The sequence below is a fragment of the Cherax quadricarinatus genome, chromosome 33, assembly GCF_038502225.1.
Source record: "Cherax quadricarinatus isolate ZL_2023a chromosome 33, ASM3850222v1, whole genome shotgun sequence".
NCBI lineage: Eukaryota > Metazoa > Arthropoda > Malacostraca > Decapoda > Parastacidae > Cherax > Cherax quadricarinatus.
The window spans coordinates 32,361,891-32,388,789 of NC_091324.1; positions in this window are offsets into that span (position 1 = coordinate 32,361,891).

A 26,899-nucleotide genomic window follows, 5' to 3' on the forward strand; every position below is an offset into this window, starting at 1 on the left:
CTTGTGTGGGGTATCTCCAAACTTAAATTTTATTTGCTGGGAAAAGAATTCATTTTAGAAACGGACCACAAACCTTTGATATACCTAGAAACTTTTAAGGGAACCAACAGTCGCCTCTTGAGGTGGACATTGGCACTCCAGGCTTTTAAATTCCATATTGTGTATATCAGTGGTTCATCCAATTATTTCTCTGACTGGTTAAGTCATGACAGTCAGTAGATTTGTTGCCTTACGCGACTTCCACATGTTAGAACTTTTTCCTCGCCTATTCTTCTTATACTCCTTGACTATAAGGCTTGGTATGGGGGAGTGTGAGGGAAAAGTTCAATAGATAGGAGTAGTGAAATAGTAATGATCGTTTCATTGCCGGCTACTTGTTAAGGTAGGGTAAGTCCAGCTCCCGCTATTCCCGCCTTTTTCCCCCACCCCTAAAGTGATAGTTTGATTGCCGGCTGCTTGTTAAGGTAGGGTCAGTCTAGCTCCCGCTATCCCTTCCCCTCCTTCTCCCCCCCCCTGAAAGGTGACGTGTGGGGCTCCGGTCCAAACAGTAATCACTAGACTCACAGCTCCCAGCACTACTGTAAGTACATGCCTGCCTTGTATTCTAGTGGATTTATTGGTTGAAAGCTTCACTTTTGACCAATAATAAACTTAGTCCTTTCAGTCTTGCTCTAAGTTGACTGTTGTAATAATCACCACGTCTTTTAGGTATTGTACTTATCATGGAGAGTGATTTCTTAAGCAGTGAGTAACCTGTCTATCTTTCCAGCTTGGATGACAGAGAGGGTCACCTGCCAATCAACGAGAAGAATTGATGGAGATGGACTAACGTCCTGAGGCTTCCCCTTCTTGGATTTAATTACCTGTGCACCAGTATGAAATTGCAGAACGCAACCCCTCATCATTGCAGCGGTAAAGAACCTGCTTTCCTGTCATCGGGATAGAATACTCACGGCTATACTGTGAAGAAGGAACCGGTGGGTTGTAACCAACACCTGCGACCCCCCCCCTCATCATCAGCAACTGCTACGATTTCAACAACACTCAGTGTCACCAACACCAGACACCCCTATATATATTAGCGTTGAGTTCAAATGTTATTTTATTCATTTCATTTTTCATTTTTCTTTCAAATAGGATATACCTTTCATGTTTTATTGTTTTATGTTTGCTTTAATAAATAATAAAGTGTTTATCTTTGTAAATTTTTATTTCTTTTTCTATTCATTAATTTTCCTGAGGAAGAGCCAGCCTTGGTAATACTGTCTGAAGTTGTTACAGGGCTGAGTAAGCCTTCACAATGTTCACACCTTTGCTTGCCACTTTGAGGAACACTGGTGTGCTTACTGGGTGTCATGATTGCTTGATAGATACAAGGTATAACAATTAAAAGATCAAAACACAATTCACAATCACAAGCTTTGTAGCAGAGAAGTTGGACTGGACATGTATGAAGATGAAGTATGAATACTTTGATGGTGGGGTGGTGTCGGGGGGGGGGGGGGAGGTCTCCCCAGCTGAACCACAACATGGCGGCCGCTTGAGGAAAAGGGAAGTTTTTATTACCTTCCCGCAAACTGAACCATGTTAAATTCATCATACGACGTGTTAAAATTGTCCCGCAATTCTTCAATCGTGCTATAATCAAATCGTGCCAAATAAACTCGTGCTAAATAACGGTCTACTGTATCCAAAATGTTGCATACATCCCAGTACCATCATCCTAGTATCATCATAATGTAATAAAGGTTTGTCAGGAAACAAGACAAGTGTTTCCTAACGCAGGTCTTAATCATATGATGACCGGCAGCTGGAGCTATTGGTCATCTGACCGAGGCCTTCCACTGGCTTACCCCTCCTCCCCTTTGCAAAATATGGTAAAGAATATAACTATTTTTTTTAAATATCTGAAGCAGATGATGATCCAGGTTGATTTTGCAGGTTATTTCTAGGGATTAATTTATATTTAAAAAGATGATAAAAGGCATAATTGTGTTCTGCATATTAATGACATCGTTTTACATTGCTGATAACCTAGACAGTAATATCACAATAACTCTTTGTAAATCGCTTAAGATAATCTTTACATAGATTTCAGAGTCAACTAACTCAACCAGAACTCATCCTTGTCCTTTGCAGTTGGCAGTTCTGAAAACTGTTTAAATTTCATGGACGCCGTTTTTTAAAATGGCCACAACATCCGTCCTGTACTGTACGTATTTGTAGTGGTAATCTCAGTGCATTTGACTGTTATCAATTGGTCTATATTTATGCCACATTTGATGCTTTATCTCAGAACGAACAACAGGTAGGTTCTTCCACCCAATCTTGTTTACTCATGCCAACAACTTGTTCCTATGTAAACAATGTGTATTCCTAGTTAGTCTGCTTGAGGATGTGTATATAATCACACGAGAACACATTATATACGTCTTTAGTAATAGCAAACATGTGTATTTTTTCTAAAGATGTCAATGATTTACATTTAGATTATATCAAAGACATAGAAAACGAGGAATTTTAAAGGCAGCATGTGCAGAGAAGTTCCATTTTAAAGGCAGCATGTGCAGAGAAGTTCCATTTTAAAGGCAGCATGTGTAGAGAAGTTCCATTTTAAAGGCAGCATGTGTAGAGAAGTTCCATTTTAAAGGCAGCATGTGCAGAGAAGTTCCATTTTAAAGGCAGCATGTGTAGAGAAGTTCCATTTTAATTTTAAAGGCAGCATGTGCAGAGAAGTTCCATTTTAAAGGCAGCATATGTAGAGAAGTTCCATTTTAAAGGCAGCATGTGCAGAGAAGTTCCATTGTGTATAAATATTTCCTAAGCTTCACCATTCCTTACATTAATCGAAACTAACAAACAATAGCAAAAGTAAATGGACGTAATATCATCATAAAATGAAACACTGCAAGTGACGAGGCAAAAAATAGATGTGACACCTGAGTTGTTGAATGCCATAAACAAAATTCCTATCACAATACTGTGAAGCTGTTACATAAATCACAGTACACGGATACAATGCCATATTGCATTTTAGCGGAATTGTATGATTGTTTTATTACGACTGTGGCTTTGGTTCCACTATTATTCTTCCAGTCCTAACTCTGGGAGTCCACGCTCGGGCTTACCTGGCTACATTTTTCAATTTAACTCTGCAAATTTAGTTTTTCCTGTTATACCTTCTCTCCTAGATCTGATGTACAGTTGTAGAGCTCAGTGCACCTGTAACTGGTTCACTGCACCTGTAACCGGTTGAGTGCACCTGTAACCTCCACACATGCATGTTAAAATTTATTGTTGCCAAGAATGGAAAAATTGACGAAATTTACAGAAACGTAAAAGTGAAGATTCCTTGAAAGAAATATTTTCACCCTGTGGTGGAGTGTCACTGTTGATCGTGTGGTGGAGTGTCACTGTTCATCGTGTGGTGGAGTGTCACTGTTCATCGTGTGGTGGAGTGTCACTGTTCATCCTGTGGTGGAGTGTCACTGTTCATCGTGTGGTGGAGTGTCACTGTTCATCGTGTGGTGGAGTGTCACTGTTCATCGTGTGGTGGAGTGTCACTGTTCATCCTGTGGTGGAGTGTCACTCTTCACCCTGTGGTGGAGTGTCACTGTTCACCCTGTGGTGGAGTGTCACTGTTCACCCTGTGGTGGAGTGTCACTGTTCACCCTGTGGTGGAGTGTCACTGTTCACCCTGTGGTGGAGTGTCACTGTTCATCCTGTGGTGGAGTGTCACTGTTCATCCTGTGGTGGAGTGTCACTGTTCATCGTGTGGTGGAGTGTCACTGTTCATCGTGTGGTGGAGTGTCACTGTTCATAGTGTGGTGGAGTGTCACTGTTCATCGTGTGGTGGAGTGTCACTGTTCATCCTGTGGTGGAGTGTCACTGTTCATCGTGTGGTGGAGTGTCACTGTTCATCGTGTGGTGGAGTGTCACTGTTCATCGTGTGGTGGAGTGTCACTGTTCATCCTGTGGTGGAGTGTCACTGTTCATCGTGTGGTGGAGTGTCACTGTTCATCGTGTGGTGGAGTGTCACTGTTCATCGTGTGGTGGAGTGTCACGGTTCATCGTGTGGTGGAGTGTCACTGTTCATCGTGTGGTGGAGTGTCACTGTTCATCGTGTGGTGGAGTGTCACTGTTCATCGTGTGGTGTAGTGTCACTGTTCATCGTGTGGTGGAGTGTCACTGTTCATCGTGTGGTGGAGTGTCACTGTTCATCGTGTGGTGGAGTGTCACTGTTCATCGTGTGGTGGAGTGTCACTGTTCATCGTGTGGTGGAGTGTCACTGCTCATCGTGTGGTGAAGTGTCACTGTTCATCGTGTGGTGGAGTGTCACTGTTCATCGTGTGGTGTAGTGTCACTGTTCACCCTGTGGTGGAGTGTCACTGTTCATCGTGTGGTGTAGTGTCACTGTTCATCGTGTGGTGGAGTGTCACTGCTCATCGTGTGGTGCAGTGTCACTGTTCATCGTGTGGTGGAGTGTCACTGCTCATCGTGTGGTGGAGTGTCACTGTTCATCGTGTGGTGGAGTGTCACTGTTCATCGTGTGGTGGAGTGTCACTGTTCATCGTGTGGTGGAGTGTCACTGTTCATCGTGTGGTGGAGTGTCACTGTTCATCGTGTGGTGGAGTGTCACTGCTCATCGTGTGGTGGAGTGTCACTGTTCATCGTGTGGTGGAGTGTCACTGTTCATCGTGTAATGGAGTGTCACTGTTCATCGTGTGGTGGAGTGTCACTGTTCATCGTGTGGTGGAGTGTCACTGTTCATCGTGGGGTGGAGGGTCACTGTTAATAGTGTGGTGGAGTGTCACTGGAGTGTCACTGTTCATCGTGTTTTGGAGTGTCACTGTTCATCGTGTGGTGGAGTGTCACTGTTCATCGTGTGGTGGAGTGTCACTGTTCATCGTGTGGTGGAGTGTCACTGTTCATCGTGTGGTGGAGTGTCACTGTTCATCGTGTGGTGGAGTGTCACTGTTCATCGTGTGGTGGAGTGTCACTGTTCATCGTGTGGTGGAGTGTCACTGTTCATCGTGTGGTGGAGTGTCACTGTTCATCGTGTGGTGGAGTGTCACTGTTCATCGTGTGGTGGAGTGTCACTGTTCATCGTGTGGTGGAGTGTCACTGTTCATCGTGTGGTGGAGTGTCACTGTTCATCGTGTGGTGGAGTGTCACTGCTCATCGTGTGGTGGAGTGTCACTGCTCATCGTGTGGTGGAGTGTCACTGTTCATCGTGTGGTGTAGTGTCACTGTTCACCCTGTGGTGGAGTGTCACTGTTCATCGTGTGGTGTAGTGTCACTTTTCATCGTGTGTTGGAGTGTCACTGTTCATCGTGTGGTGGAGTGTCACTGTTCATCGTGTGGTGGAGTGTCACTGCTCATCGTGTGGTGGAGTGTCACTGTTCATCGTGTGGTGGAGTGTCACTGTTCATCGTGTGGTGGAGTGTCACTGTTCATCGTGTGGTGGAGTGTCACTGTTCATCGTGTGGTGGAGTGTCACTGTTCATCGTGTGGTGGAGTGTCACTGCTCATCGTGTGGTGGAGTGTCACTGTTCATCGTGTGGAGGAGTGTCACTGTTCATCGTGTAATGGAGTGTGACTGTTCATCGTGTGGTGGAGTGTCACTGTTCATCGTGTGGTGGAGTGTCACTGTTCATCGTGTGGTGGAGTGTCACTGTTCATCGTGTGGTGGAGTGTCACTGTTCATCGTGTGGTGGAGTGTCACTGTTCATCGTGTGGTGGAGTGTCACTGTTCATCGTGTGGTGGAGTGTCACTGTTCATCGTGTGGTGGAGTGTCACTGTTCATCGTGTGGTGGAGTGTCACTGTTCATCGTGTGGTGGAGTGTCACTGCTCATCGTGTGGTGGAGTGTCACTGTTCATCGTGTGGTGGAGTGTCACTGTTCATCGTGTGGTGGAGTGTCACTGTTCATCGTGTGGTGGAGTGTCACTGTTCATCGTGTGGTGGAGTGTCACTGTTCATCGTGTGGTGGAGTGTCACTGTTCATCGTGTGGTGGAGTGTCACTGTTCATCGTGTGGTGGAGTGTCACTGTTCATCGTGTGGTGGAGTGTCACTGTTCATCGTGTGGTGGAGTGTCACTGTTCATCGTGTGGTGGAGTGTCACTGTTCATCGTGTGGTGGAGTGTCACTGTTCATCGTGTGGTGGAGTGTCACTGTTCATCGTGTGGTGGAGTGTCACTGTTCATCGTGTGGTGGAGTGTCACTGTTCATCGTGTGGTGGAGTGTCACTGCTCATCGTGTGGTGGAGTGTCACTGTTCATCGTGTGGTGGAGTGTCACTGTTCATCGTGTGGTGTAGTGTCACTGTTCACCCTGTGGTGGAGTGTCACTGTTCATCGTGTGGTGTAGTGTCACTGTTCATCGTGTGGTGGAGTGTCACTGTTCATCGTGTGGTGGAGTGTCACTGTTCATCGTGTGGTGGAGTGTCACTGCTCATCGTGTGGTGGAGTGTCACTGTTCATCGTGTGGTGGAGTGTCACTGTTCATCGTGTGGTGGAGTGTCACTGTTCATCGTGTGGTGGAGTGTCACTGTTCATCGTGTGGTGGAGTGTCACTGCTCATCGTGTGGTGGAGTGTCACTGTTCATCGTGTGGTGGAGTGTCACTGTTCATCGTGTGGTGGAGTGTCACTGCTCATCGTGTGGTGGAGTGTCACTGTTCATCGTGTGGTGGAGTGTCACTGTTCATCGTGTGGTGGAGTGTCACTGCTCATCGTGTGGTGGAGTGTCACTGTTCATCGTGTGGTGGAGTGTCACTGTTCATCGTGTGGTGGAGTGTCACTGCTCATCGTGTGGTGGAGTGTCACTGTTCATCGTGTGGTGGAGTGTCACTGTTCATCGTGTGGTGGAGTGTCACTGCTCATCGTGTGGTGGAGTGTCACTGTTCATCGTGTGGTGGAGTGTCACTGTTCATCGTGTGGTGGAGTGTCACTGTTCATCGTGTGGTGGAGTGTCACTGTTCATCGTGTGGTGGAGTGTCACTGTTCATCGTGTGGTGGAGTGTCACTGCTCATCGTGTGGTGGAGTGTCACTGTTCATCGTGTGGTGGAGTGTCACTGTTCATCGTGTGGTGGAGTGTCACTGTTCATCGTGTGGTGGAGTGTCACTGTTCATCGTGTGGTGGAGTGTCACTGTTCATCGTGTGGTGGAGTGTCACTGTTCATCGTGTGGTGGAGTGTCACTGCTCATCGTGTGGTGGAGTGTCACTGTTCATCTTGTGGTGGAGTGTCACTGTTCATCGTGTGGTGGAGTGTCACTGTTCATCGTGTGGTGGAGTGTCACTGTTCATCGTGTGGTGGAGTGTCACTGTTCATCGTGTGGTGGAGTGTCACTGTCCATCGTGTGGTGGAGTGTCACTGTTCATCGTGTGGTGGAGTGTCACTGTTCATCGTGTGGTGGAGTGTCACTGTTCATCGTGTGGTGGAGTGTCACTGTTCATCCTGTGGTGGAGTGTCACTGTTCATCGTGTGGTGGAGTGTCACTGCTCATCGTGTGGTGGAGTGTCACTGTTCATCGTGTGGTGGAGTGTCACTGTTCATCGTGTGGTGGAGTGTCACTGTTCATCGTGTGGTGGAGTGTCACTGTTCATCGTGTGGTGGAGTGTCACTGTTCATCGTGTGGTGGAGTGTCACTGTTCATCGTGTGGTGGAGTGTCACTGTTCATCGTGTGGTGGAGTGTCACTGTTCATCCTGTGGTGGAGTGTCACTGTTCATCGTGTGGTGGAGTGTCACTGTTCATCGTGTGGTGGAGTGTCACTGTTCATCGTGTGGTGGAGTGTCACTGCTCATCGTGTGGTGGAGTGTCACTGTTCATCGTGTGGTGGAGTGTCACTGTTCATCGTGTGGTGGAGTGTCACTGTTCATCGTGTGGTGGAGTGTCACTGTTCATCGTGTGGTGGAGTGTCACTGTTCATCGTGTGGTGGAGTGTCACTGTTCATCGTGTGGTGGAGTGTTACTGTTCATCGTGTGGTGAAGTGTCACTGTTCATCGTGTGGTGGAGTGTCACTGTTCATCGTGTGGTGGAGTGTCACTGTTCATCCTGTGGTGGAGTGTCACTGCTCATCGTGTGGTAGAGAGTCACTGTTCTACCTGTGGTGGAGTGTCACTGTTCATCGTGTGATGGAGTGTCACTGTTCATCCTGTGGTGGAGTGTCACTGCTCATCGTGTGGTGGAGTGTCACTGTTCATCCTGTGGTGGAGTGTCACTGTTCATCTTGTGGTGGAGCGTCACTATTCATCCTGTGGTGGAGTGACACAGTTCACCCTGTGGTGGAGTGTCACTGTTGATCGTGTGGTGGAGCGTCACTGTTCATCCTGTGGTGGAGTGACGCAGTTCACCCTGTGGTGGAGTGTCACTGTTCATCGTGTGGTGGAGTGTCACTGTTCATTCTGTGGTGGAGTATCACTGTTCATCGTGTGGTGGAGCGTCACTGTTCATCCTGTGGTGGAGTGACACAGTTCACCCTGTGGTGGAGTGTCACTGTTCATCGTGTGGTGGAGTGTCACTGCTCATCGTGTGGTGGAGTGTCACTGTTCATCGTGTGGTGAAGTGTCATTGTTCATCCTGTGGTAGAGTGACAGTTCATCCTGTAGTGGAGTGTCACTGTTCATCCTGTGGTGGAGTGTCACTGTTCATCGTGTGGTGGAGTGTCACTGTTCATCCTGTGGAGGAGTGACACAGTTCATCCTGTGGTGGAGTGTCACTCTTCATCCTGTGAGGGAGTGTCACTGTTCATCCTGTGGTGAAGTGTCACTGTTCATCCTGTTGTGTAGTGTCACTGTTCATCCTGTGGTGTAGTGTCACTGTTCATCGTGTGGTGGAGTGTCACTGTTCATCCTGTGGTAGAGTGTCACTGTTCATCCTGTGGTGGAATGTCACTGTTCATCCTGTGGTGTAGTGTCACTGTTCATCCTGTGGTGTAGTGTCACTGCTCATCGTGTGGTGGAGTGTCACTGTTCATCGTGTGGTGGAGTGTCACTGTTCATCCTGTGGTAGAGTGACAGTTCATCCTGTAGTGGAGTGTCACTGTTCATCGTGTGGTGTAGTGTCACTGTTCATCGTGTGGTGGAGTGTCACTGTTCATCCTGTGGTGTAGTGTCACTGTTCATTGTGTGGTGGAGTGTCACTGTTCATCCTGTTGTGTAGTGTCACTGTTCATCGTGTGGTGGAGTGTCACTGTTCATCCTGTGGTGGAGTGTCACTGTTTGTGGAAAATTAAATTTACCTGGATGTAACTCATAAGATACATATCAGTAAATGGTATCAAAGATAATTATTCTTTATCAAGGTTTCAGAGACAAGTAGGAATTTTAGGACACTTAGATCGCAAAAAATGTCCTCCATATCGCTCCACAAGTCACTCTGGACCTATATTAATTTCAAATGAAATATACATCACCAGGAATTCTTGTAAAAACATTAATATAAATATGTGGACTGTATATTAAATTTAAAATGTGAATACATATACATTGAAGGAGAATTTATAATAATAAGACTCACCAATGACTCTGGAGAATACGGTGTATCATACACAAACCCCTGCCTAAAATTATGAAGAAAATACTGGCCAGAATTTCAACATAAATAGACAACTTAGCTGGGGTTCCAAAGCTGTCCTGTCCATCTGCTTAATGCTCACGTCATGCAGGACTGCAAATCCAACAATTTTGGCTCCTACTTGAGAGGTTTTAAGCTCAATATAACCTCTAGAGTGACGAAAATTATTCAGATTTTCACTAACGTTTTTCTCGGTCAATTCAAAACATGGCGACCCTTCCCCAGCGACACTCTCCCATCGCTGGTTCTTTATTTATTTACAAATTAATTTTTATTACCTACAACATATTCCATCAATTTACATACAAAATGCTGTATTTTTGGAGAATATACAGTATTTTCCACAATGTTCATCAAGTGGTGGAGTGTCACTGTTCATCGTGTGGTGGAGTGTCACTGTTCATCCTGTGGTGGAGTGTCACTGTTCATCCTGTGGTGGAGTGTCACTGTTCATCCTGTGTTGGAGTGTCACTGTTCATCCTGTGGTGGAGGGTCACTGATCATCTTGTGGAGTGTCACTGTTCATCCTGTGGTGGAGTGTCGCTGTTCATCCTGTGGTGGAATGTCACTGTTCATTCTGGGGTGGAGTGTCACTGTTTATCTTGTGGTGGAGTGTCACTGTTCATCCTGTGGTGGAGTGACACTGTTCATCCTGTGGTGGAATGTCACTGTTCATCATGTGGTGGAGTGTCACCATTAATCCTGTGGTGGAAAGACACTGTTTATCCTGTGGGTGAATGACACTGTTCATCCTGTGGTTGAATGTCACTGTTCACCCTGTGGAGTGTCACTGATCATCCTGTGGTGGAGTGTCACTGTTCATCCTATCGTTGAGAGTCACTGTTCATCAAGTCGTGGATTTTCACTGTTCATCCTGCCGTTGAGTGTCACTGTTCATTATGTGGTGGAGTGTCACTGTTCATCCTGTCGTTGAGTGTCACTGTTCATCCATTGGTGGAGTGTCACTGCTCATCCTGTGGTGGAGTGTCACTGTTCATCCTGTGGTGGAGTGTCACTGTTCGTCCTGTGGTGGAGTGTCACTGTTCATTCTGTGGTGGAGTGTCGCTGTTCATCCTGTGGTGCAGTGTCACTGTTCATCCTGTATGTGGGGTATCACTGTTCATCCTGTGGTGGAGTGTCACTGTTCATTCTATGACTGAGTGTCCGTGTTCATCCTGTGGTTGAGTGACACTGTTCATCCTGTGGTGGAGTGTCACTGTTCACTCTGTGATGGAATGTCAATGTTCATCCTGTGGTTGAGTGACACAGTTCATCCTGAGGTCCCTGCCTAGTCCTCCAGCTTTTGCACTAATCTCTTGTGTGAAACTGTCTCAAACGCCTTCTTACAGTCCAAGGAAATGCAATCTACCTACCCCTCTCTCTCTTGTCTTACTGCCGTCACCCTGTCGCAGAACTCCAATAGGTTTGTGATGCAGGATTTCTCCTCCCTGAAATTATGTTTGCTGTCATTGATGAGCTCATTCCTTTCTAGTTGCTCCACCACTCTTTTCCTGATAATCTTCTGCATGACTTTGTGTTGGGAGGGTTCATGGAGATGTGATGGTTGGAGTTAAACATACTTATTGGATGGTAACACTTATATTTTAGCAAAGTGTGAGAGGGGAGCCCCGACTGCCTGTGTTGCCTGTTCGTAGACCTAAGTGTGGAGTGAAGGAGGGGGCCGGGAACGCAGCGCTCACATGTGGCATCACGTGACGTCACACAAGCTAGTCACTGAGTCTAGCAAGGGGTCAACTATGTCAAACATATGGATGGTACTAACTGTGACAGATAACATATACATATACAGGGGATCAGCAACTATGCTGACAGCTCGGTCATGTTACGTATGTTGTCTCGAGATACAATACTATGCTATAGGCTGAACAATCAGGTGGATCTGGGCTGATTCCATACAATAGCAAAGACATATGCAACTTAGAACTAATTGGTGGTATCGTAATGGGTGGTATCATAATACATTACAAATTATAACAACAAATCATAGTATAATACAGGATGGAATTGATCGATCGATCTGTATTCATGCACTCTACGGATTCCGAGGAAGAATATATATTTACAAAGGTGAAAGTAATTAACAGCAAAGGCAGATCTGGCATGCACAGATCATTACTGCTAAATTCTCAGAATTCGGAGGGAATGTGAACACAAAAAAAAAAATTCTGAAAACTGATCAGCTAATAACAACACACAGTTGACGACATCATTCATCTTGGACATCTAATTATGCAGGCTATGTACATTTAAACCAAACTCTGCAAGGGTAAGATTTACATATGCACAATGGTTATCGTCTTTGGGAGGATCGAATTCCTTTGCAATGGCTAATACATGCCTTGACTGAGGGAGATCTGAACAAGTATCTACAAAACATACAGCTACATTCACTAGTGACTGTTCGATACAGTAATTCTTGGCTCATTACTAAGTCACTAATGGGTGCTGGTGGCATTCACTAGTGACTGTTCGATACAGTAATTCTTGGCTCATTACAAAGTCACTAATGGGTGCTGGTGGCTTCACAGTCAGAATAAGATCTTCCTGGAGCAGGAATCGAATCACACCAGACCACAAGGGATTGGTTCTTTCTTACTGGAGGAATGAACAAACTCAGTGGAGTGATGACTCTCCCAGGTTGAAAAAAATAATGCTATAACACGAAAAATGAGCAAGGGAGAACGGATCTACTATCTCTCACGGCAAGCACAGGGGAAAAGAAATGAACACGGTCGACAATGCTGGTATTCATTCTGAGTCGCACAGAGTGACTCGAGGTAAAAGCTATAAAGAGACTGCTCTTATAAAAGTTAACATGTGAAGATTACTCGAGAAACAACTTTTACATTGCACGGATTACTGTCAACGAGGATAGTATCACCATCTGGAACACAAGGAACAACAACAACACTCAAGCGAGTACACTAGCCACAGAAACGTCTTTCTGCAACGGCTTGCGACATCAGCAAGAGATGGCATATCTCATTACAAGTAACGTTCTTCACAAAGCGTCGCCTGGAAGGAAAGACTACTTGAACAAGTCGCCATCGCAGGGATAGTAGTCTCAGCACCCAGGGCTGTCTGAGGTTCCTCTGAAACCCAAGGTAACTGTACACTATCCTGCATGCACGATATTGTGGCTGGATTCCAGACAGGAGTGACAGTATTACTAGTGCCTGACTGCTCGGCTACGTTAATAAGTAATTCACTGATCTATAGGAACTTAATCTGAACTTCACATTTCGCAGCATTTCAACAAATCTCAGATACAAGCTGTGAGAACAAACATTGTCTAACTAGGTATTGTCTTTCAGTCAGTAAGGGGATATTAGGACCGTGGACTGATTCATATTTACTTTGACTGGCATGATACACTGAGTGAGCAAACAAAAGTGACTGGGACATCTTCTCAGGGGACTTTCTCAAGGACATTAAAGCAAGAATAATAGAGAGAATATATGACACAATAAGCTTAAATGGGAAGAAAATGCTTAACTATTCTGCATAAGTAAAAAAAAAGTAACAAGTCACACTGTAGAGCAAGGGAAACTCACATAAAACACTCAAATGGATAAGCAACACTTTGATAATCAAGAGAAATTGTACGTTACTCAAATCAAATTTACTCAAATTTACTTTAATTTGAATTAATGGTACAGTGAGTTGTCTTTACTCTCAATTCAATAAAGAAATTTAACAATAAAAGATAAATCAATCAAAAATGATAAAATGGAATCAAGGAATCTTGTGCAAAATTAAAATGGACTGGGACAGCAATTCTCTAAAAAAAATTGTGACACACAAAGAATAAAATATTATGCACAGAACACAGAAATATAAAACTGAAATCACAGAATATTGCACTGAAATAAACTGTAGCAATATTGAAAATAACAATTACTAATCAAAAATTACTACACAACACAACACTACATAAAAATTTTCTGAAAGAAAAATTAATGGCAGCACAATATTTGCACAAGAGTCATTGCAGAACGAGTCAATATAGCAATAATAAAAAAAAATGCACACACAAGAAAATGCGGTTTACAAGAACAAAAAAAAAATTAAGAAGGAATGAACTGACTGAACACTTTAACTCTTAATTGCAGCTTAAGGAAACACTTACTGAACAAGCAACAGAATGATTTACTTTGAAAAAAGAAGTTAAAAATTGCACTGAGAGTGAATTTCTTCAATGAAATATGAAAAATAATAGAGGGCATAAAACACAAAACAAAGAAAGGTTAACACTTACAATGAGGCAGGAACACAACACATCAATATATGCAAAATACTATGATAATTTTCTTGCAATAAGGTCCTGTGTTGACAAAAATTGGAAATAATTGTCTTGCTTCAAACAAAATAATGGTACTATTGACCGTGGAGATAGAACAAATTAGACACTGGCTAATTAAAAAGAATTAACACAAAAGAATGTTCAACATACGGTAAAATGGGAAATGAATTAATAAAAAAAATCAGCAAGAATACACAAATGCTGGGAGAGAAAAAAATAACTGAGACAACACTGAGTTGTGATGCAGAATATAAGATAACAGTTACTGAATTATTTTACTTCATAACTTACTGGGCAAGGAACACAGCACTGTGAACACACCATAATTATGAAGTGTAAACACAAGTTTATGCTGCTTATGTAGTGCATACAACAGGGAAAAATGTTAAAGTACTTACTTCAAGTATATATAAAAAAAGGAACACAACAGACAAAAATAAAGCACGAAAATTTAAACACTGAAGAACACACCATAATTATGAAGTGTAAACACAAGTTTATGCTGCTTATGTAGTGCATACAACAGGGAAAAATGTTAAAGTACTTACTTCAAGTATATATAAAAAAAGGAACACAACAGACAAAAATAAAGCACGAAAATTTAAACACTGAAGAAAGAAAAAAAATTGCAAACAGGATGTAATGAACAGTCTAATCAAGAGTCACTGAATGTCACCAAGAAATCACTGAAAAAGAAATGTCACTAAGAAATCACTGAGAACAAAAAAAAAATGTCTCAACACTCGCAAATGTCTGTGTAAAAAGCTTATTATCACTGGAGCGACGTTAGTGAAGAATGAGGGTAGTGGAGTCTCATGGCTGTCGGCATCTCTCCACTACTCCCAACACTGCTATGTCTCGAAGAATTTGTGCTTAAATCGACAATAAACTCACACAGGAGGCTTTTACGTTGGTGCACAGGGATGAAGGAACAATCTTCCATCTTGACCCCCTGTGTGGTCCATAAAATAAGGTGCTAGGACCCGATATAAGGGTACAAAAAAAAAAACAGTGGTGGTGGTGGAAGGTGTGGGTGGTTGAGTCAGCGCACTGGGACACTGAGTGGTGGCTGGGCCTACAGGATAAGCAGTGTAACCCACGTGCTCTGGGGACACCCACACTAGGCATGAAAATATTCTAAGCCAGGCTTGCTTAAAAACTCACAAAATACCACAGGGATGGTAAAGCACTCAGAATAGCTTAGAACTGGAAGCACAAAGCGATAGTGAAGGCTGGAACTCATGTGGCTTGCTTGAGTACTGAGTTAGTCACCTGGGTTAGTTGGCTGGCTGGCTTGGCTTAACCCATCACACAGATTGGTTTGAGAACTTGAAATGATGAGCACAGCAGGGGTGGAAAGCTGGCTAACAGGAAAGGCTGGTACTTAAGACAGGCTGGATGGTGTCGGGCTTGACTCCCCCCCACAGACTGGCTTGGCGTTTTGGCTTAATTTGCAAACTCGGGTCAACCACTCAGAAGTAATGCGAATAAGCAAATAAAACTGACTGACCAGTAAGCAGGAAGCAAACAGGCTGGTGGATGCTTGCTCGTGGTAGCTGGCTGCTAGGGTAGCATGCTGTCGACACAATGTCCGTCATCGGCTGACAGAAGTTATCTTCATACATCTGCGTAAATATCATATTTACGTGCTCAGTGCTCACTGCTGTCACCATTTGTTGGGAGGGTTCGTGGAGATGTGGTGGTTGGAGTTAAACACACTTGTTGGATGGTAACACTTATATTTTAGCAGAGTGTGAGAGGGGAGCCCAGACTACCTGTGTTGCCTGATCGTAGACCTAAGCGCAGAGTGAAGGAGGAGGCCAGGAGCGCAGCACTCACATGCGGCATCACGTGACGTCACACAAGCTAGTCACTGGGCCTAGCAAGGGGTCAACTATGTTAAACATATGGATGGTGCTATGACAGATAACATATACATATACAGGGGATCAGCAACTATACTGACATTTGCAAAATATACATGTCAGTGACACTGGTCTGTAGTTCAATTCTTCGGGTCTGTCTCCTTTTTTTAAAAATTGGAACTACATTTACTGTCTTCCATACTTCCGGTAATCGCCCTGTTTCGATAGATGTGTTGAATATTGTAGTCAGTGGTACACAAAGCGCCTCTGCTCCCTCTCTCAGGACCAATTGAGAGGTGTTATCCGGCCCCATCACCTCTGAGGTATCTAGCTTGCTTACAGCCTCTTCACTTCTTACTCGGTTGTATGTATTATGTCCAACACTTGATGGTGTACCCACCTCTCCGCCTTTCCGGAGGCCCTTCTTTCTCCTCTGTGAACACTTCTTTGAATCTCATGTTGAGTTCCTCACATACTTCATGGTCATTTTTTGTGACCTCCCCTCCTTCCTTCCTCAGCCTCATTACCTTGTCTTAGACTGTTGTTTTCCTCCTGATATGGCTGTACAACAGCTTTGGGTCAGATTTGGCTTTCCCTGCTATGTCATTCTCATATTGTCTTTGGGCCTCCTTTCTTACCTGTGTATATTCATTGCTGGCTCTACGACTGCTTTCCTTATTCTCCTGGGTCCTTTGCCTTCCATACTTCCTCCATTCCCTAACACACATGGTTTTGCCTCCCTGCACCTTTGGGTGAACAACGGTCTCATCCCGGCTTTTTCGTTTTTTCTGTTACCCTTGGGTACAAACCTCTCCTCAGCTTTCTTGCATATTGTTGTCACATAGCCCATCATCTCGTTTACTGACTTCCCTGCCAGTTCTCTGTCCCACTGAACCTTATGCAGGATATTCTTCATGCCTGCATAGTTGCTTTCATGTAGTCTGGCTTCATACGTCCGGCCCTTCCTGCTTCCCCCTCCACCTGTAACTCTACTGTGGGTGAGGGAATTTTGCTGAATTGTATGTATGAAATGTGTGTGTGTGTGTGTGTGTGTGTGTGTGTGTGTGTGTGTGTGTGTGTGTGTGTGTGTGTGTGTGTGTGTGTGTGTGTGTGTGTGTGTGTGTGTGAGTGTGCTTGTGCATATGTGTACTCAATTGTACTCACCTCACCTAATTGTGGTTGCAGGGGTCGAGACTCAGCTCCTGGCCCCGCCTCTTCACTGATCGCTACTAGGTCCTCTATTTCTGCTCACTGAGCTTTGTCATATTTCGTCTTAAAGCTATGTATGGGTCCTGCCTCCACTACATCATTCTCAGTAGTAGTACCAGTTCTTAGTAACCAGTTACCAGTAACCAGTGTACCAGTAGATGACTCACTACCAACCGTCTGCATGATTCACTGACTGATTATTCATATTGCTGCTGACCATAGCAGGATTTCAAACACCCTCACCTGTAGGCACTATGGGTCAGTTGAAGATAGGCAGCAGAGAGAGGCAGGTCGGCTGTTGGCGCTTCCCATACTTCCCGATATATATTATACGTACCACCAGCCTATGTGAGTATTTTTACCCATCCACTTATCGAAAACCCACATGACAAATGGTGGCACCGGTGTGGGCGTGGATTTAAGGGTATTTCAAACGTTAGAAGACTGTTTGTGGGTTGCTGGCAGGTCAGAGGTGAACCATCTCATCCACCACCCTGTGTACTCCAGCCTGCAAGCCTGTTGCAGCCGTTTTTCAAGCTTCCTGGCTTAGTTCCTGTGCTAATTGCTTCAATCTCCGAGGGGTTGACCCGGATTTTGCAATTAAGCCAGCCAAGCCAGACTGTGGAAGTGAACGCTAGTCAGCCTGCCTCAGCCTACCATCCAGCCTGTCTCTGTCATCCACCTGCTCCTTCATGCTGTGTGCATCGTTACACGTCTTCCAGTCAGCCATTCTCTTGGGTTAAGCCAGTCAGCCAGCCCAGCTTCCTAACCCAGCTGAGAGAGAGAAGTAAGCCACGCAAGTTCCTCTGAAGTATTGTTTCATATATCGCTTGTGCTTTGATGCTGGTAAGAGTGGTCTTCATCATCCCTGTGGCATTGTGATTTAGTTAAGCCACCTTGTGCGTGGTGAGAAGTGCGTGGCAGTGAGAGCGCACAGGGCCAGCTTGTTCCACTGCCCCCACCACCACCACCCACCTCATTTACCTGTGGGTTTTTTTCCACCCTTGTACCGGGTCCTAGTACTGTTTTGGCTCAAATAATTGGTCAAGAGATTGTAGCTGGCACCAACGATAAAGCCAGTTATGTGAGTTCACCGAGAAAGCGCATTTCTTCCGACGACAGTGTGAGTGTAGGAGGCGTAATCACCCGCAGGACAACCTTCTCCTCATCACTCGTCATCCCGTCTTCTACTCCAGACTTCAGTGATAATTTTCTAGAGACATTTTCCTGCATTTAAAGACATTTGTGTGTGTGAGACATTTACAGTGAATTTCTTGTGTACTCTAAGACTTGTGTTTTCAGTGTAGACTCAGTGTTTCTTTGACTCATTATTTTTACAATTTTTTCAGTGTTATCACTCATCTCTTGTGTTTCATTTTTATAATTTTTATCTGTGTTTTTTTTATTCTACTCTCTGTCTGTAGTAAGTATTATTGTGTAGTGTACCAGTCAGTCACTCCGTGTGAAGCAATTCATTCATTTTTATCTTGTATTCTTTCAGCATTGTGTTCTCCAGTATTTGTCGTATACTAAATTATCCATTTATTTCTATGTGTACCTTTTTTTCGTATGCCAGCAGTGTCTCATTCTCTGATCTTTTGGCAGACTTGTGTACGATTATTTTTGCCAGCAATTTTTGTCGTATCAGTCACAGCAAGATTTTGTTATAAGAATATACTAAAAAAATGAATAAGTGAATATGTTGTGTGCCCCACCACTTGTAAGTGTTGTGTGCCCCGCCACTTGTAAGTGTTACACTTCCAGTTTTGTTTCTTGTTTTATTTTCATTCATATTTTTCATATTTCTTTGAACAAATTCTCTCTTAGTGTAATTTCAATTTCTTTTTTTAACGTAAAGTGTTTTCTTTACTCTGTTTGAGTAAATTGTTTTGTCTAATTTACAATTAAGAGTTAAAGTGTTCAATCAGTTTTTCTTCATATTTTTATTTTATTATTTAACCTACATTTTCCCAGTGTAACTTTTATTACTGCATTGATTATTTCTGCAGTGAATTATTTTCTTGCACTTGTTTTGCAGTGAATTATTTTCTTTTATTGTTATTTTAATGCATTATCATTCTCAGTTCATTATTGTTTGAGTCCTGTTTTTCATTTTATTATTTTTCCTCATGTTGTCTTTGCATTATATTTTAATTTTGTTTATGCATTCTTAGAAAATATTTAAATTTCCCAGTTATCTCTCGTTGCATACAATTTATTTATTTTATTTTATACTTTTGCATTAATTTACAATTTTATTAGTTAATTTCTTTATTAGCAAGAGTACAGACAGCTCATTTTGCATTTAATTCAGTCTCCAGTAATATTTTTACTTGTAAATTTCAATGTATATTTTTATCTTGTCCAGCAGTCCTTTACATTGAGTTGTTCTTCCTCTTGCAGTGTTTCTTAGACATTTTTTTTATTACTTCTGCAGAATTAGTTGCATCTCTTTTATTTTAATTTTAGCATTTTGTATCATTTTTATTGTTCATTATTTTTGCCTTATTTGTTCTTGGGCAACTTCTTTGCCATTATGTCTCACATACCATCAAGTGATACTTTAGTGAATGTCGACACTCAGACCTCTCAGACTACTGCTGCTCCTGTCATCAGTCCTCACAGTTCCTTATGGACTGACAGACCGACCCAGACACTGAGATACTATAGTTTTACTCGTGATTCCCTTGATGCGTTACCTTTATTCAATGGCCATGTACATAGTCTTGAAGCATGGTTTACTGCCATTCGTTCTCGTGTTAATGCTCTAGTTGAAGGTCCTCCTTCAGAGGAAAGTCTTATCAGACTTGCGAAAGAAGCTCTTCATCGATCTCCTGCTGCTGTTCACGTTGTTGATCTCCTTGATATGTGAGACTTCAGGAATCTTACTAAGTGGTCACAATATGAGGAACTGATTCGTTCTTTCCTCGTACCAGTAAAAACAGCTGATCCATATGTCGTTCTTAGGGAACTAGTGAATGCTACACCCATGACTAATGAATCGTTGAGTGCATTTGCTGTTAGATTAGACAAACTTTTATCATCATTTATCAATGCTGTCCAGTCCTCAGCTTTTGTCCCTGACGAGGATAAACCATCCACAGCGTCGTTTGCTAAAATAGCAGCTTTTGGAGCAATCAGAGAACTAATGCCGCCTGCTTCCGTGTGTGCTTATGAGGCTAATCCTCCAACTGTGACGATGGAACCCCTTACAGCCGTAAATCATGTACGTTCCTTGTGCCCCCAGGGTACTTTCCCATGTATCAAAAGTAATTTCACACCTATGCCTCAGTCTGCACCACCTCTTGTTTGCGCCACAGCGACAAATCGTGGTCGTCAACCATCTCAGCGATCACCAAGGACCAGTGTACAGAGTCATTATAAACCTCGTAGTATTCATAGTACATTCAGTAACCATAGTCAGCGGACTTGTTACAACTGTGGTTTCCGTGGCCATATTGCAATTAATTGTCCTGATAGTCACCCTAAGAGGCATCGTACTGATGATGAGTACCAGTCGGATCTTCCCTACTGTACTTATCATAGAATACATGGACATGACACATCTGAGTGCAATGCTCTCTACAACCTTCAGTACTCTAGGTCTTTCCGTGGCCGTTCCAACCGCAGAACCCGTAGAGGAAACAGACATCGGGGTTCTCAAAATAAACAGAACCAGGCTCATTCTTCCAATTCGGGGGAATTCGAGCGCCCCAGTCAAACCGTCCCATGGTGACAGTAGGTGATAATGAGTACACCATCCCCGTTCACAATTCCTTTGAAGCCTTAAGCAGTCTCGAGAATGACAATCCTGCTGATGATGTTGCTTCACACGTCTCTGACGTAGATGATTTTGGGGATGAAGTGGAACAAATCTTTGCTGATGACAATCCACCTTTTTGTTTGCATATGCAACCACAGGCCCTATAGTGCAAGCATCTGTTTATAATGCGCCCGTTCATTTGTTCATGGACTCTGGTGCGCAAGTCAATATTATCAGGTCTAGTTTGTTTAGGGATAAGCAGTTACGACATGTTCTTCTCGTAGAACCGACTCATGTGTCCTCCCTTAGTGGAGTAGCTGGTTCTCACCTGCGTGTCCGAGGTCGGACTTCCCTCACTTTTTCTATCCAAGGTAGAGACTTCACTGCTTCCTTCCTTGTTGTCGACCAGATTACTTTCCCTGGTGACCTTCTACTGGGATTTGCTTCCATGCGAGACTTACGCATTGTGCTCGACCCTTATCGATGGCATGCCCAAATTGATGACGTGATCGTACCATTTTGGGGTTACCAGCTTGGATCCGAGATCTGCCATACTGCCGCAGAGTACGACATTCGAATTAAGTCCTTACAGGCCAGTGCATTTTCCAGTAGCGTACCCAAGCGGTCAGGCACTGATGATCCTGTCACTCCTGTCTGTGTTCCTGCAACTTCAGACTTGCAAGATAGTGTCCAGTTACCTCAAGTGTCCAAGGACGCTCTCACTACCTTGAGTGTTGAGCCTATCCCTGCAATGTCTGCTAGTTCAAGTAGTAGTTTCTCCACAGGGGACGCCTTGTCGGAAAACAATTACTTGCAACTAGTAATGCCATCTCTTGTTGATGTCACATGCCGTCTGCAGAAAGACATTTCTGTCGCGGCTAGTGCCCTCACTAGAGTGTCTGTTGTTGTTCCTAGTGTTCCAGATGGTGATAACGTCCTTGTTGACAGTGATTCCTGCAAAGTAAAAGGTCCATTTGTTGAACCATCCTTACATGTTGTAAGAGATAGTAAGATCCATTTCTTCCTAGCTAACACTTCTGGTCACAGTGTTCGTCTCAGAGCATATACCAATCTTGTTGACCTTGTTCACTATCCTTACCCTGTTCAGGTAGAGGATGAGTTGTCACCTGACCAGTGGGTCGGTGCTATTTCTACAGAGGAGACCTCATCCACTTCACCGGATCAATCTGTTCCACCAGTTGAGGAGAAAGATATAGCTCCCACTGTCTTCCCAGATGAAGTCAAGTGTTTGTTGACACTGTTGAACAAACGTCGTAAAGCCATTGCCTTACCAGGTGAGAAGATGGGTATAACGAACATATTGTCCCATGGTATTCCACTTGAACCTGGTACTAGACCTATCTACATACCTGCGTACAGAATGCCTCATTCACAAGTTGCTGTCGCAGAAGTATTGATAAATCAAATGCTTGATGATGGAGTTATTGCACCTAGCAATTCACCTTGGAATGCACCCTTGATCCTAGTACCTAAGAAGGATGGTACTTGGCGCCCAGTGATTGACTTTAGGAAGTTAAATGCGAAAACTATCCCAGATCGCTTCCCACTTCCTGTACTGGGTGATCTTTTACGTAACATCGGAGATAACAAAGTCTTTTTCAACCCTGGACTTGTTACAAGGGTTTTGGCAAGTCCCTCTTCACGAGGACAGCCAAGAGCTAACTGCATTCTCAACGCCTACAGGTCATTATCACTTCCTCTGTATGGCGTTTGGATTACGATCCTCCCCTATCACGTTCTCAAGGCTCATGACTAATATCTTTAGAGGTCTCCTAGGTAATGCACTTATGGTGTACTTAGATGACGTAATCGTCATGTCTAAAGACGTGGATACACACTTGAAAAGACTTGATGTAGTACTTGGTAAGCTTGAAGAAGCCAATTTAAAGATCAAACTGTCTAAATATCAATTTTTCAGATCAGAAATTAAGTTTCTTGGTCACGTAGTCACTCCTAGAGGGGTTACAACTGACCAAAGTAAAGTAACTGCAGTACTAAATTTTCCAACGCCCAAAACTGCTGATGCCGTAAGATCCTTTGTGGGCTTAGCAGGTTTTTATAGATCTTTCATTGCTAATTTTTCTTCTATAGCTGCTCCTCTAATTGAGTTGCTTAAGAAAGTTGCTCCTTTTGTTTGGACCTTCCGTCAAGAAAGAGCATTCCAAACTCTAAAAGAAAAGCTAACATCTGCTCCAATTTTGAAATTTCCAGATTTTTCTAAGCCCTTCTATCTGACAACTGATGCTAGTTCTATTGGCATAGGTGCTGTACTAGCTCAGAAGACTGAAGGCAAGTACAACGCAGTTGTATTTGCTAGCCGAGTCCTTACGAAGGCTGAACGTAATTATACAGTAACTGAGCAAGAAGCTCTAGCAATAGTATGGTCTTTAAAGCACTTCCGAGACATTATTTATCAGTACTCTGTTCATGTCTTGACAGACCACGCTCCACTGATACCTTTATTCCAGAACAAACAACCTACTGGAAGGTTAGCCAGATGGACCTTGACTATCTAAGAGTTTAATCCCACCTTTGAACATATACCTGGCAAGTCAAATGTAGTCGCAGATGCCTTATCGTGACATGTTAGTATAGTAACTGCAGACCCTCCATTTAGTGCTGAAGATGTAAAGAATGCTCAACGAACAGATCCCATGTGGTCTGGTGTGATTCGATTCCTGCTCCAGGAAGATCTTATTCTGACTGTGAAGCCACCAGCACCCATCAGTGACTTTGTCATGAACCAAGAATTACTGTATCGAACAGCCGAGTTGGGTACTCCTAGCAGAAGAGTTTACCAGTTAGTAATTCCACAGTCACTAGTGAATGTAGCCTTACAGCTAGTTCACGATGTACCAGGTGTTGCGCACCCTGGTATGGATCGTTCAGTAAAACACGCCAGATTGAAATACTTTTGGCCTCGTATGGCAACTGATATTTCTGAGTATGTTAAGAAATGTAGTGTCTGCATGCAACATAAAGGTAATGCTAATGGTCCTAATCCAATCCAAGTGTATCCAACCACTAGCGAACCTTGGGAAAGAGTTGCGCTAGATTTGTTAACTAATTTCCAATGTTCCCTCTAGGGCAACAAACATCTATGTGTTATGGTAGACCATTTCACCAGATATTGTGAGTTAGTTCCTATTGCAGATAAGACTGCCGAGACAGTAGCTAAAGCGTTTAAAGAACGCATTATCTGCAGGCATACCACCCCTAAGTCCCTAGTAACAGATAATGGAGGTGAATTCTGTAATGAGATTCTTGAAAATTTGTGCACCTTGTACAAGATCTCTAAATCCACCATTGTTCCTCATCATCCTGCCAGCAATGGGTTAGCGGAACGAACCAATAAGAAAGTACTTGATGTCTTGAGAGCCACTATCAATCCCAACAGTGAAACTTGGGATGAAGTTATACCTGATGTGCAGTGTGCTATAAATTCTGCTTACAATGTTTCTATAGGTGACACTCCACATTATGCATTGTATGGTGTAGATAAACGTTTGCCTTATGAGTTGCTATATTCTAATCCGAAACCAAATTACAACCCTGATGATTTCATAGCAACTCGTACCAGCTTAGCTCAAAGTGTTTTTAGAAGAATCCGTGAAACACTTCATAAATCAACAGCAGAATTTACAAGAGTCGCAAACACTCGAGCAAAGCCATTCAAAATCAAAGTAGGTTCGAGAGTTATGCTGACTAACTTTAACAAAACGTCTGCAATGCCTAAGCTTGATCAAAAGTTTGTTGGTCCTTATCGAGTAGTTGAACATATCACTGGTAATAAGTATAAGGTTAGAGAAATTAGTACTGGTCAGTATAAAGAATCGCATTTAGATCATATGAAGTTAGTATGTGATGATAATGATGTTCCAACCCAGACTAATGTGACAGACACTGACAATCCTCCTGATCCTGTACTCTCTACCTCTGATACTCAGTCAGACGATCAACCTGAATGTCGTTATTCCCTATGTACACGACAGGTATTGAGAAATCCTCATGTATCATTTGTTACTTCCAATTCAGATTTGCCTCAAATACAGCATGAGTTAGCCAGTGCAACAGAGTTTGATCCTCCCAGAGATGACACCCATTCTGCATATATCAATCTCACCCTAGCAGAGTTGGGGTTAAATGTAAATAACCTGTATAGATGAATAATTACAGTATCAACTTATTAGTATTCAAGAATTTTTTTTTTGTGTTCACGTTCTCTCCGAATTCTGAGAGTTAACAGTCTAGATTTGAGTGCACAGAATCTGCCTTTCTGTTAAACACTTCTTTCTTTGTAGATATTCCTTCCTCAGAATCCGTAGATCACATGAATACAGATCGATCGATCAAATTTTTTTTTTCACTTCTATTGTGTAATCTCAACGTTGAGTTTCATTTGATGAGTTGTGCTATATTATACCTTGTATTGCATTGCAGTTTTATTACAGTTTCAATTATGTAAGCTTCCATTCCAATATTCTACTTATGTATGTTATAATGTTCAATTGTTGTGTACTTTGACATTGTATAGAATCAGCCCAAGCCGTACACCTGCCATCTCTAGTTTGTATTAGTTGTATGTCAGGACGTCATACGTTAGCGTCGCCGAGCTCTCAGTAGTAGTACCAGTTCTTAGTAACCAGTTACCAGTAACCAGTGTACCAGTAGATGACTCACTACCAACCGTCTGCGTGATTCACTGACTGATTATTCACATTGCTGCTGATCATAGCAGGATTTCAAACACCCTCACCTGTAGGCACTATGGGTCAGTTGAAGATAGGCAGCAGAGAGAGGCAGGTCGGCTGTTGGCGCTTCCCATACTTCCCGATATATATTATATGTACTACCAGCCTACGTGAGTATTTTTACCCATCCACGTATCGAAAACCCACATGACATCATTTGCTAGACTGTTCCACTTCCTGACAACTCTATGACTGAAGAAATACTTCCTAACATCCCTGTGACTCGTCTGAGTCTTCAGCTTCCAACTGTGACCCCATGTTTCTGTGTTCCCTCTCTGGAGCATCTTGTCTCTGTCCACCTTATCTATTCAAAGCAGTATTTTGTATGTTGTTATCATGTCTCTCATGACCCTCCTGTCCTCCAGTGTCATCATGCTAATTTCCCTCAACCTTTCTTCGTAGGACATTCCCCTGAGTTCCGGAACTAACCTTGTTGCACACCTTTGCACTTTCTCTAATTTCTTGACTTGCTTGACCAGATGTGGGTTCCAAATTGGTGCTGCATACTCCTGTATGGGCCTGACGTACACAGTGTATAGTGTCTTGAACGATTCCTTACTAAGGGATCGGAACGCTGTTCTCAGGTTTGCCAGGCGCCCATATGCTGCAGAAGTTATCCAGTTGATGTGTGCTTCGGAGACATGCTCGGTGTTATGCTAACCCCGAGATCTTTCTCCATGAGTGAGGCTTGCAGTCTTTGGCCACCTAGCCTACACTCTGTCTGCAGTCTTCTTTGCCCTTCCCCAATCTTCATGACTTTGAATTTGGCGGGGTTAAATTCGAGAAGCCAGTTGCTGGACCAGGTGTCCAGCCTGTCCAGGTCTCTTTGAAGTCCTGCCTGATCCTCATCTGATTTAATTCTCCTCATTAACTTCACATCATCTGCGAACAGGGACACCTCTGAGTCTATCCCTTCCATCATGTCATTCACATATATATGTGTGTGTATGTGTGTGTGCTCACCTAGTTGAGGTTGCAGGGGTCGAGTCCTAGCTCCTGGCCCCGCCTCTTCAATGGCCACTACTAAGTTACTCTCCTTGAACCGTGAGCTTTATCATACCTATGTATGTGTGTGTGTGTGTGTACTCACCTAGTTGTACTCACCTAGTTGAGGTTGCTGGGGTCGAGTCCGAGCTCCTGGCCCCGCCTCTTCACTGATCGTTACTAGGTCACTCTCCCTGAACCGTGAGCTTTATCATACCTCTGCTTAAAGCTATGTATGGATCCTGCCTCCACTACATCGCTTCCCAAACTATTCCACTTACTGACTACTCTGTGGCTGAAGAAATACTTCCTAACATCCCTGTGATTCATATGTGTCTTCAACTTCCAACTGTGTCCCCTTGTTACTGTGTCCAATCTCTGGAACATCCTGTCTTTGTCCACC